The sequence below is a fragment of the Miscanthus floridulus genome, chromosome 18, assembly GCF_019320115.1.
Source record: "Miscanthus floridulus cultivar M001 chromosome 18, ASM1932011v1, whole genome shotgun sequence".
In the NCBI taxonomy this organism is placed as follows: Eukaryota; Viridiplantae; Streptophyta; class Magnoliopsida; order Poales; family Poaceae; genus Miscanthus; species Miscanthus floridulus.
Window position 1 is genome coordinate 37315224 of NC_089597.1, and position 11659 is coordinate 37326882.

The 11659-nt window shown below is 39.8% G+C and overlaps 1 long non-coding RNA gene across 1 annotated transcript; it reads right to left on the reverse strand.

Moving 5' to 3' along the window:
• Positions 1 to 10596: 10596 nt before the first annotated feature.
• LOC136521748 (uncharacterized) lies at positions 10597 to 11028 on the reverse strand. Its single transcript, XR_010775656.1, has 3 exons — positions 10960 to 11028; positions 10770 to 10882; positions 10597 to 10695 (listed from the first exon to the last, which is right to left on the reverse strand). It is a non-coding gene; the product is annotated as an uncharacterized lncRNA (long non-coding RNA).
• Between the last annotated feature and the right edge of the window lie 631 nt (positions 11029 to 11659).

Consider the following 11659-nt stretch of genomic DNA (forward strand, 5'->3'; position numbering starts at 1 on the left):
AGTGTACTCTGAGGGACTTGTAATCTTATGAGATCACACCAACTATGTTTGTGGTGTGGTCGATGATGGTGTACCAGGGACGAGATGCCCTCTATGTATTGGCCGAAGCTCTACATAGTGACGATGGTGGAGAACAGTCCGAGAGAGGACACACAGACACCCACATGCATGTTGGGAAGGCTCGTGGGCTATCCAATGAGTTACCCAAGCAGGAGCTTATCCCTTGCGAGGGGCTCCAACAAGGACTAGTGGAAGGCATGAGCTTTCTAATACCTCGGTAAAAATGATCATCATCATGTGGTAGTTTGCATTCTTTAACTTATTTATGTTTCCACATTCATGTGCTTTATCTTTATAGTCTAGCTTGCTTGGTTAGTTGATAGGATTGGACCTAGGGTGCAAAAACTCTTTTTGCATTAGAGATAGCAACACACAACTAGTGTATATCTAGATACACTTGTGTATGCTCTTATAATTGGTTTTTGGGCCTTAGTTCTTTTAAGCAACCTAATTCACAGCATCTTAGGCATCACAATCCCTTCACTTAGTATCAGAGCTAGTCAGGACGCTATTTAGAGTGGACAGGATGGAACCTCTTGGCCCCTGTACTTTGACAGCACTAACTTCTATTGGCATACTAGAATGACTTGCTACTATAAGTTGTTGATGTAGGTGTTTTGAGAGTTACAGCTGTTGGGATGAAACCCCCTAAAGAATCCCAAAAAACCCATAGCTAGTGATGAGAAGGAGATCCACCTCAATGCTAGAGCTAGAAATTATTGCCTTTTTAATGCATTAGTATTGGGGTGTTCAATCAAGTTTATACACTCACTAAGGCAAATGAAATTTGGCTAAAATTGAAAGAGATTCATGATATAGTTCTAGCAACGTCTGTGAAAAAGAACATTGTTTGGTCAAACAAACTTATGGTTCCTTTTCTATGTTGCCTAATGAGCTTGTGAAAGACATGCATGTATTCACATTTGAATCTAAATTTCAATTAGCTCAATGCAATAGGTTTGACCAAGGTGAGCGATGAGATGTGGTAAGGAAGATCGTCTTGAGAGACCAAGTTGAGAAGTGTCTTGGTCTCATGTGTGATGAATGATTGACACAAGAGTTGGGAGGTTTGAGGCTTTCCCGGTAGTTCATATTCATATATGGTTGATTATACTAATCACTACTATAGATTGACTTTTCACCAACACCTTTATCACCGTCGGTATCATTAAAACCGTTGGTGATAGCTATGAACTATTGGTGATGAGAGTATCACCGCCGCTTCATCTTACCAATCGGCGGTGATAGTCCATCATCACAGCTACTTTGCACCATCAACCAGCGGTGATAATGTGATCCTCATCACTGCTGTCTCGCCATATGAACCAGCAGTGAAGACATTTTCACCGCTAGCTTGTTGTATGATACGGCGGTGATAACCATGCTGCAATATAAATAAATTCATAACTTTTTCAAATAAAGTCAGATGAAAATAAACATAATATAAAAGTTGTAGATCTCGACGAGATCGACATCTTTGTAGTTGATGACTTTTTCATTTGAAATCATTTATGGTCCAAGAATTCTGTTTGATGCACTGAAATTTTGAAATTCAATTTTTTTTAATTGTACAAATGACCTTAGATGGAAAAATGACCAAAACCAAAGTTGTAGATCTCGATGAGATATTCAACTTTGTAGCTAACAACTATTTCATTAGAAATCATTTATAGTCTCAAATTTGTATCTGAAGTTTTAAAATTTTAAAAACCAGAATTTTCAAACAACCTTGGATGGAAAATGACCAAAACCAAAGTTGTAGATCTCGATGAGAACAACAACTTTGTAGTTGATGAGTTTTTCATTTGAAATCATTTGAGGTCCTAAAAGTTAGGCTAAAGTTTTGATGTTTTGAAATTCAAATTTGTTAAACGACCTTGGATGGCGAAACAACCAAAATCAAAGTTGTAGATCTTGATTAAAACAATAAATTTGTAGTTTATGACTTTTTCATCTGAATCCATTTAGGGTTTTAAATATTCATTTTAAATCATAAAAAGTGAATACTAGGGGAATGGATATGCTATATAGACACAAGTGACTTAGGGGTGGAGTGGTTAGAATAGAGTGGTTAGAGGAGCAAAGGACAAAGATCTCAGTTTCGAATCCCAGCACCACGTACCATGAAAAATAGCATGGAGTTGGATCTAGAGCAGTTTCCCGGTACTATGAAGCTGGAGCTAGTGGTGGCTTCCCAGTATTGAAACAAACTAACGGTGATAAGCTATTATCATCGTCGGTTGCAAACCGCCTATGATGAAAATGGCATCACCACCGACAGCTTACTATCGAGATCAAAAAGCGCTAATGATGGGCTTTATGAACCGCTTGTGATAGGTCTGAATGTAATAGTGGAATGGCTAACCAGAGGTGTCATGATGTGTTGTGTTGAGTGTGTCATGCAACATGTCTCTAGACTTGTAACTGTGCAAGTGTTGGGTGCGCCAAGATGGCCGACGGTGATAGAGAAGGTCAAGTGCAAAGTTTGTGTGCTATGGAAGGGAACGGTGAAGGGAGGATGAGAAGGCTTGGACCAAGGGACCAGAGTCTAGGGAAACGGACTGTGTGTGACTCATATTGGGCACGTGAAGAGGAAATGTACATGGGTGATGGAAAACAACATCGACTGAGTCAAGGACAGGGTTTGACCAAGTCATGGCAAGGTGTCACAAGCACTTGGTGGACCACAGGCCTTGGACATAGAGGTCAGACACGCGTCGACATCGATTAGTCACGCCTAGGGCATGCATGAGGGTTTGCCTATTTTTTCTCAAAACCAAGGATGGATGGTTTGGTGGTTTGGACCTCAAAACCATCAGAGTGGGTTTTGCTAGTTTGTCCTCAAAACCAGGGAGTGGCAGATCGGTGGACATGTGGTGGAACCTCAGAGCTAGCATTGAGGCACAGGAGAGTTGAGAAGGCATTGGGTCCACTGGATTGTTAAAGAATTGTTAAAGAATACTTGGACATGTTTGTGGGGGGATTTGGATGTGTGCTTCATGTAGGGGCAACTTGAGAAATAGCCAAGTGCCTATATATATAAGAGATGGCTGGTTGTGGGGACAAACCCTTGGGATTAGACTCTCATTTGCTAGGTTCAGAGCTTTTGGTTAGGGCTAGAAAGATAGGCAGAGAGGAGTGTCTCTTTGATGGAGCTTTTCACCATCATAAGCTTTGATCTACTCGGAGTGGCTTGCAATCATACATGATACAGTAATCAAGAGATCAAATTCGTGCATCAATTGTTCTCCTCCCCAAAATCTAAAATTTCCCCTTTTTAGTGATTTACGTGGTCATTTTTGGGATTTTTTTCGTTTTGCTACTTTGGCTGATCTTTGATAGAATTTAATCATGATTAGCCCATTAGGATCACTAGCCTAATGATATGAACACACTAATCCAAGATTAATTAGCACATACCTCAATTAGCAAAAGGCCATCTTTAGGGTTGATGTCTCTTGGATCAGCCTCCTAGAAGTTGGTGGATCACCGTTACAGACAGATGGTGGGATGGCCTTCAACCCCACTACCTAGCTTTGTCACTGATCGATGGTGTTGTCAGGTACTAATCTTTGTCAACCTCAGTCTGTTAAGGAGTCTCATTTCTTTATAGCACTACTGGAATCCTCTTGTTTCCCTAGGGCCAAAAACCCTAGGGAAAGTTCATCAGGATCTCGGGAATGATTTCATGGGAAACTGAGAAGTGCCCTAGGGTTTGGACGGGATATTTGTGCCCCTAGGGAAATTGCTGACATGCCACTTCAGTGCCTACGTGTAAAGGTCATTTCCCTAAGGGGTGAGTTTTGTAGGGAACAAATAACATGCAGATCATAATACTGAAAAAAGTATATTTGAATTCAAAAACAAATTTAAACATACCACAATACACATGCATTATTTCTATTGGGATTCAACATTCATTAATCCATATTATTTTAAGTTGCAATATCTCATTACAGGCACTAACACAAACAACACTTGTGCCATCAAAATGACCAAACTCAGCTAGTACCACATAACATCATAGTAGGTTCTAAGCCTCTGATCCTTGACAATACAACATGTCAAAGCAATGGAAATTCATCCTCCTCTTGAGGAGAGTATGTACCCCCACCACTTCTGGCATTTACATGACAACGATAGACTCCATAAGCAATCCTACTCAATGTTTCCTCTGGAGTTTCCATTCCAACAGATGATCCAAGAGTACCAACCTGCTATGCAATTAAACAAATGACAACACAATTAGATATGCAACTATCATGTGTGTTCGAGCAAAAAATGTTTTTTTTGAAAAAGAAGAAAGCAGCTACCATGCACTCACTGGTGGAGCTTCACATAAATATCATAGGCCACCAACACTACAACAGTGGTAAAATAGGTGGAGTAACAATGTTTAAACATTACCATAAAACTCACAAAACATGCCAATTTGCTCGTTATGAACTCAATCTAATTTACACACAAGAATAGAGTACTGTAACACCAAAATCACAATAGCTTGCAAGTTATGCAGGCTAAACACTATCAGTAATTTCTGCAAGAATATTCAGGTTATGCATCCCCTATTCAACTATTTTCAAAAGTACAGTACTACAGATTGAGAACAGATGAACTCAACCTAATTTGCACACAAGAATAGAGACCTATGATTCCTTGTTTCTATGATCTATCTAATCTTCTATGTTGTTGAAGGCTTGAAGATACCACACAAGAACAGAGCCTAATTTGCACAAGAAAACTTGCCTATTGCTTCGTCTAGGACATGGTGTCATAGGCTCATATGTGGAGAGGAAGCGCTGAAGCAGCTGCCATCGTCATCTGGATTTGTGCTGTAGACCTCCACCTATATATTTGCTAGAATCATTCTCTCATATTAATCGAAAAAGATTATAACTTTTACTAGGATGTATACCAGTCCACTATATTTCTCTAGTAGATAGGAGATACACAAAGAAACAAATCTGTAATGAGTAAACTATTAATGAAACATTGAACATACCATCTGTACTACTACCAAAAGTTCACTTGAAACAAATAGTCAAATCCTTAATTTCAATCCTTAGTCCAGTACTTAGTCATTGCTTGTTCTTTCTGCATTACAATGATATCATTAAATACTTAGTTAATCATGTAAGAGCTCGAGGTAAGCAACTCATATAACACATACACATGCAAAGTGAGAACATAATATGGAAATTATATTCCTGTTTAAAAATACAATAAGGAAATTATAATGGTATAAGTATGCTAGAGAAACTAATTAATCAATTTAAGGTTTCTGTTAACAACATTGAACAACTAGTGCTGCAAGAAAATGAGGTTTGATTTTTAACATCAATCAGAAGTTGTTGATCTCAACTTGAATTAAACTGGGCAGTACAAATTGCACCAAGAGTGAGAACATTTACTGTCAGATTTTACTCTTTTGTGCAGAGCCATTATGTTGCCTAGTCCTAACACGCTTAGCACAGATCAATACATCACCAGTTTGGCACATATCACTGCATCACCAGTACTCACATTACTATCAGATCGATAGAACCACAAAGAGAAAAGAATAGATGTAAATAATTTTGAACATGGCTAATCAAATTTAATCAAAAGTAAAAAATCAAATGTTGAATCTGTTGTGAGTAAATAATATGGGGCACCAAATTACATGGATATATCATCACCACTGATCTATGACGAAACAGAAATATTCGTCATAAAAAGCGATCCTCTATGACAATTTTGGAATCGTCATTAAGATTTTCGTCATAGAAGTGGATATTTCTAGTAGTGATGGGAAGGGAAAAGGGATTAGGATCGTACCTCAGGGATTGTACCATTGTGGTGTCGATAGAGGCCATCCTCTTTTAGATCTGGCAACCACCTCCCCTCTCCTCACCACCACTTGATTTGAAAGAGAGGATGAAATGGAGGGGACGGTTCTAGGAACCTGGTTCCCATGGGAGGAAGATGGTGGAGCAGACTCGATGGGGAGACCGGTAGACCTGGAGGGGCAGCGCGTGGACATGGAGTGGCAATGGCACAGAGGGGATGCATTGCTGGGTGTGGCACTGACGGTGCTAGGCGAGCGGGCGGGTGGCGCTAAGGGATTTGCGGCTTCAAGCAGGCAGGGGGTGGTGAGCGATGATTTTTCTTGAGGATTTTAGGCGGGTGAGCGATGATTTTGTGCGGCACACAATGGATCTATGGTGGTGGACCGGCAGCGGTGGAAGGTGGATAGGGTTTGCTCGAGGAGAAAGAATGGGCCACGAGTGAGCCAGGGGTGGCGAAAGAAGCCTGGTCCATGGTGGGAGAGGACTAAAATTTTAGGATCATAATTTGGTTCCCAAGGGTCTGGATGTATTTCGTAGAGAAATATTACATCTGGCCGCCAACATGGCAAGGAATGGGTACGGAGCACCGAGGAAATAAGAAGACCCTAGGGAAACTTTTACTTTCCCTACGGTATCAAATAAAACCCTAGGGACACAAATATTTCCCTAGAGTAGTTTAGTAACCCTAGGGAAACAAATTAACCCTTGGGAACTAGGTAGATTCCAGTAGTGTAGCTGGCGTGAGGAGAGGGACCAAGCCGAAGTGAATTAGTCTTGCATGCCCGATCATCATGCGTGAGTGAGAGGTGGTTGACCCACGATGCTTAGGACTCGGTCATATACTTAAATCGAGATCAACTCTAATATTCTCCCCCTTGACTGAATGGCTTAACACATAAGTCCACTCTCAACTTAACATCATCAATCCACTCTTAGTAGAAAAGCATAAGAGGTAATGTGTTAGTGTTACGGTCCATAAACACCACTGTAACCTCAATACCAACAACATATGTCAATCCACTTTGATAGGATAATCACTTATGCATAATGGGAGATGGCCCTTTACTTATGGTCCAATTGTGTCATTTCTTTATATAAATGTGCGCACATAAAGGAAAAAACAAACATATTTCCAGAATCAAGATTTGAGGTCTTAATTTGTTCCATAATAATAGGCTGCCATTTTATCTTTATGCTGCCAAGATCTGAGGGCAAGCCTAAAGTAGGAATCATCAAACTAAATATACGCTCCACATCTTATAGCATAACACATAATACTTATATATGGAACATCAAAACATAAGCATAAAAATTAGAACATAATTCATTAAACATAACCTTAGACATTATATAGTTGATGATATTTGATTTTGGAATTCATCTTTCACAATATCTTGGACTTGGCAGTACCACTTAACATGTTACTCGAGCAAAATTGCACTCATTCTGTAATAAATTTTGGGATAAACCATAAATTCCTTAGTCTTAAATCACAATACCTTACATGGATCAATAATATGTCACAACTCAGTGTACATGATTAATGGTGCCTCGAGAAAACTATTGGAGCCATTCCACAGTACAGCTCCCCCGCAAGTGTGAAGATTCAAACTTTACGTGGATTTCATAATATCATCACACCTTCCATAAATTAATTTCTCAGTGCACATTTATGTGAACATGTGATCCATTAGTGTCATGCATATCAATGACTTTTAGGAGTCTAGTCTTGAACAATGTCTGTCAAATATCCCATTTACAAAAGATCAAGGACTCATAATGACTTAACACTTGTTGAAGCAACAATGTGAATAAAAATAGTCACCCTTAATCATGACAGAGTAATTACTTATATTGAATCTTAAGTACTCCATCAAAGTATGACTTTTGAGATAAACATAATTCTCATTTTGGACCAATTTTGGTCTATCGTAATGTACAAAATCATGAGAGACATTACCAAAATAAACTTAAAACCCAGGTAAGAAAATAAATCCTAGGTCATAAATGCAATATCCTTGTTGCTTAATGATCATGATAGTGTCCACTTTCTCACCTGTGACAGCGAGACGCTTCAGTAGGTGAAGCGGAGAAAGCTCCCCCCTGCGCCTTGTCCTTCATGACGTTTAGGCTCACGGTCGTAAGATTCCACTACGGCAAGCTCCACCTGCAACAGTGAGCTGTACCTATGACTCGTCCTCCATCATAGCCCGACTTGCGACCGAAAGCTCTCGCTGCAGCGGCCCCGCGGTGGTCAGGGGCGGTGCAGCGCCATGAGGCAGGTCAATACTCATGTGCGGTGGGATAGCGCTCGGGCAGCGCACCCGTGGTCCAGCCAGCGGCTAACTTGACGGTGAGGAAGAACTGGAGCACGGGATCGATGAAATGAATCCAAGATATTGTGTTGGCTCATTTTATCCCCATGAAACGATTTCCTTCTCTCTCTTCATAAATATGGGCCAAAAACTTGATTTTTACTGATGTGTCATCCTATTTAATGCCCATGATATCCACATGACATCCCAATTGAGACTGCCTAATGTTGTACGGTTGGATATTGTTATAGATTCGTACTTCCAAAAATCTCTTCCAGGCTTAATTAACTAGGAACTAGGAGGCCAAAGTCCGGCTAATTGCCTATTCAGGTCTACTAAACACCACACTATATGAAAACAGCTTATTTCTTTGGTACTATGATATATATAAACCCATCCCATTATAGGTTACTCTAGGGATATGACAAGGAAAGACGCTAGGAGAGACTAGAAGAAGGTGGATCCACAAGACTGGTATTAAGAGTACCTCTAAGAGCATCTCCAAGAGCCTTTCTAAATCTTACTCGCTAAATCATCATTTAGAGAGTCATTTGCATAAATCGTTTTCTATATCTTTTCACTCTCCAACATTTTTTCTATATCTCTTGCGCACTCTAGAGAACCATTCTCGTCTTCTATTTTTAGCTAGCGAAAAATCCAGAATAGAAGATGGCTACATTTGGATAACCATTTAGAGGAGCTATTGGAGGGTAGTTTTTACCAAAATCTCTATTCCTAGCATTTAGGAAGGATATAGAGAGTTTCTTGAAGCTGCTCTAAGACTCTTTCCTAAACTCATTTTTAAAATCATCATTTAGAGAGCCATTCGGATAAAATTATTCTCTATATCTTTCCACCCTCTAATAGTTTTTCTATATATTGTATGCAATCTAGAAAGACAATCATGTTCTTTATCTTTATCTAGCAAGAAATCTGGAATAGAGAATGGCAACATTTGGAGATCTAATTAAAAATTTTGTTAGAGGGTATTTTCACCAAAATCACTATTCTTATGAGTAAGAAAAATATATAGAGGCTTTTGGAGTTACTCTAAGGGTTACTAGCCCCATGTGGTTACAGATGAGCATTCAGATAGCCTGGCCTAGCACAGGCCAAGCATGGCCTAACCGGGCCGGGCCGGGCCAAGCAGGGCATGACATGCCGTCGGGCTATGCCGAGGTGGGCTTTGTGCCTCATCGACGACCCAGACATGGCCTGCTAGACCACTTTTGTTACCGGTTGGCCCGAAAAGCACGCCATCACCAGTGGCCCGGGCCAGACCGAGGCCCGCCGATTGCCGACTCAGAGTGAGAGGCGAAGGGGAGGAGGCAGGGGAGGTGTGAAAGCCCTAGTTTGGTTTTGGATAATTGATGAAACCTTAAGTGTATTAACTATTGCTCTAAGTGTTTATGAGATAGGTTGATACACACCAAGGGTGGAGCAAGATGGTGTCTATGGTGATGAAGGTGGACAAATGATGATGATCAAGGCTCCAACTTGGAAAAGAAGAAAGAGAAAAACAAAACCCTATGGAGATCAAGGCAAAGGTATACACTACACCACAACACTAAAATTAGCGATGGATGGTCTGACGCTAAAAGCGGCTACAGCAACAGACAGTCTGACGCTAAAAAGTTATAGCGACAGACTTCTACAGACGCTGTAAGTCCTGTCGCTAAAAATCTTTAGCGTCAGATAGGACTTTTAACGTCAGACAGTCCGTTGCCCTGAATTTTTTTAGCGACAGATAGTCTGCTGCTACTCTTCAGCGACAGATAGCCTGCCAGGACTCTATAGCGACAGACAATTTGAAGTTACAAATGTTTTTAGCGACAGATGATTTGACGAGATCATTTAAATGCATTTAAAAAAAATAAAAGGCCATTTGGTTGCAACTTAATACAAAAAGTAACATCATTGTGCACATTTCTCATACAAATAGATTCATTCATGAACCTGAAACATAGATCCATCAACAATTGTCCACAATAATACAAATGTCACTACACAACTAAGATTCAACTTCAACGAACATACATGCATCTTCACAAATTTGACCAAAACTTTACAACAGCTCACATAGATAAGCTCACCATCTCATCTATTTCCTCTGGAGACAATAAGAATATCCTCCAAAACATAATGATCATAAGAAGGGACAAGAAGAACATCCTCCAAAACTTTACAACAGCTCAAGCTGCTTTAGCTAAGCAGATCATGGATGTAGATATACCTGTCTTGATTTCCACTTGTAATTCCTGAGTCTCTACATGCAGTAAAAATTAATTCTTAGGCCAGAACCATAAAAACCATTCTTGTTCGATGATCCTGCAATAGTAAGGTTGTACAGAGCTTAAATGTTAAGTATGTGGAGTAGGGTGAGTGAGATTATATACCTTTGCTTGCATTTGTTTGGTGGATTCAGCGCCAGCTGATGCTGCTTTAGAAGAAGCGATGAAAGCAGTCACAGGATCATCCCCAGCCTCAAGTCTCTGCTCATCACAGTAATTTTATCAGATAACCATGGACAATTGTGCAGGAAGATAAAGTAGAATCAAGAAGTAACCTGTTTCAGAACAGCAGAAGCAGGAATTAGGGCATCCAACATTGTGCGGTATCCTGCGCTGGCACCACCATATTTGCTAACAGCAGCAACGGACGCCTCTAAAGCATCAGCCCCTGCAGAAAAGCAGCAAGGTTTATTTAGTATGTAAAATTCATGATATATGGTCAGAAAGATCAAGCACATTGCTTACATTTATTTGCAGTGACAGTTGAGCTCTGCTTTAAGCTTGCATAGGCAGTCTTGCAGAGTATGTCATACCTGGAGTATATTAGGAAATAGGAACTGTAAGTTTACTCCGTAGTAATCATATATTCAATAAGGAAAAAATGGGCACAGAAAGCACAAATTATCATACAAGATTCCACTTGTTCCACCCATCACCCTTCGGATTGTTGCCCCAATTTCATTTATTGTTCCAGCTGCATCATCCATAGGGTAACTGGAATAGAGAAAAAATGCACTAAATTTTGGTCAAATTTTACATGAAAAAAATGAATTATATCATAAAATTAGCTGACCCGATTATAATATCAGGAAAATGATACAGAAAAAGACACTGGCTGGAAATGAAGTGTGATACAGTGATAGAACTAATGAGAATCATCAGCATCATGTATATGATTTCCACTGGACAGGAACCAGCGTTATATACTAAAGCTAGTAAAACCAGGTGGGAGTTCATATATCGTCTTTTTATCACATGTCAGCAGCACAATTATCATATTTCTAATCTACATTTCAAGAATAAAAAACTTCTTGCCAATGATTTGTAGTGCTTTTAACTTATCGCTTTTTCATATCTTCAAGAATAGATGTTGCACCTCTATACATCTGAAAAGAACAGCAGTGAATTACTCAATCCTGCCTAACTTGGCTAGCAGTAGAAAAGT